General features: G+C 49.6%; 3 non-coding genes across 3 annotated transcripts; all 3 read left to right on the top strand.

The window, feature by feature from the left end:
- The first annotated feature begins 180 nt into the window (after positions 1 to 180).
- On the top strand, positions 181 to 253 carry Pmar_PMAR002232. Its single transcript has one exon. It is a non-coding gene; the product is annotated as a tRNA-Ala (tRNA).
- Positions 254 to 562: 309 nt separating this feature from the next.
- Positions 563 to 635, top strand: Pmar_PMAR002231. Its single transcript has one exon. It is a non-coding gene; the product is annotated as a tRNA-Glu (tRNA).
- Positions 636 to 866: 231 nt separating this feature from the next.
- On the top strand, positions 867 to 939 carry Pmar_PMAR002230. The gene has a single exon. It is a non-coding gene; the product is annotated as a tRNA-Ala (tRNA).
- Positions 940 to 1004: the final 65 nt, after the last annotated feature.

The following is a 1004-nucleotide window of genomic DNA, read 5'->3' as shown; positions in this document are numbered from 1 at the left end:
GGAACTGAGTAAATATCACAGGTGCGTCGTTTTGTTCAAGATATCTGGCTCGTCACCGGTTCCCCTCCTCCCCTGGACAAAGTTGAACATTGAGTTAGAACAAACCATTCCAACGTTGTTCGAGGGGAAGGGGCGGTTCAGCCCATCCTCTCCAAGTGAATTGAGAAACATATATTGTGAGGGGGACTAGCTCAAATGGTAGAGCGCTCGCTTAGCAAGCGAGAGGCACCGGGATCGATGCCCGGGTTCTCCATATAGGAATGTTTTTAGTCGGTTCCGCCACCGGCGCTCCTCATCTGGATGAAAGCGTAAGGTCATGTATGTAACATCGTGATAGCTCAAGCAAGTGCGCTCCCAGTCCGTACATATTTTCGGGTTGTAAACTTACTCGCGCCATCACTCTCTCTGCTTCTTTACAGTAAGACGCGCACCCAGCCCTGGCTCTCAGCGCCGTTCTCGGTGACTGGTGACACTTGAATTCATGATAGTATTGATATCTGGGTGAATGGTTCCACTATCAACAATACCTCGGCGAATCGTATACATCGGAAAATTTTCGATTTCCGATGTAGTCTAGCTGGTTAGGATTCGTGGCTTTCACCCACGCGACCAGGGTTCGAGTCCCTGCATCGGAAAATATATATTTGATACGGTGTTTTCCAGGATTGTGTTGAGCGCAAGGATGGGGAACTGAGTAAATATCACAGGTGCGTTGTTTTGTTCAAGATATCTGGCTCGTCACCGGTTCCCCTCCTCCCCTGGACAAAGTTGAACATTGAGTTAGAACAAACCATTCCAACGTTGTTCGAGGGGAAGGGGCGGTTCAGCCCATCCTCTCCAAGTGAATTGAGAAACATATATTGTGAGGGGGACTAGCTCAAATGGTAGAGCGCTCGCTTAGCAAGCGAGAGGCACCGGGATCGATGCCCGGGTTCTCCATATAGGAATGTTTTTAGTCGGTTCCGCCACCGGCGCTCCTCATCTGGATGAAAGCGTAAGGTCAT

Source organism: Perkinsus marinus, assembly GCF_000006405.1.
Source record: "Perkinsus marinus ATCC 50983 genomic scaffold scf_1104296953994, whole genome shotgun sequence".
Taxonomy (NCBI): Eukaryota; Perkinsozoa; order Perkinsida; family Perkinsidae; genus Perkinsus; species Perkinsus marinus.
This window is presented reverse-complemented; position numbering and strand designations above follow the sequence as displayed.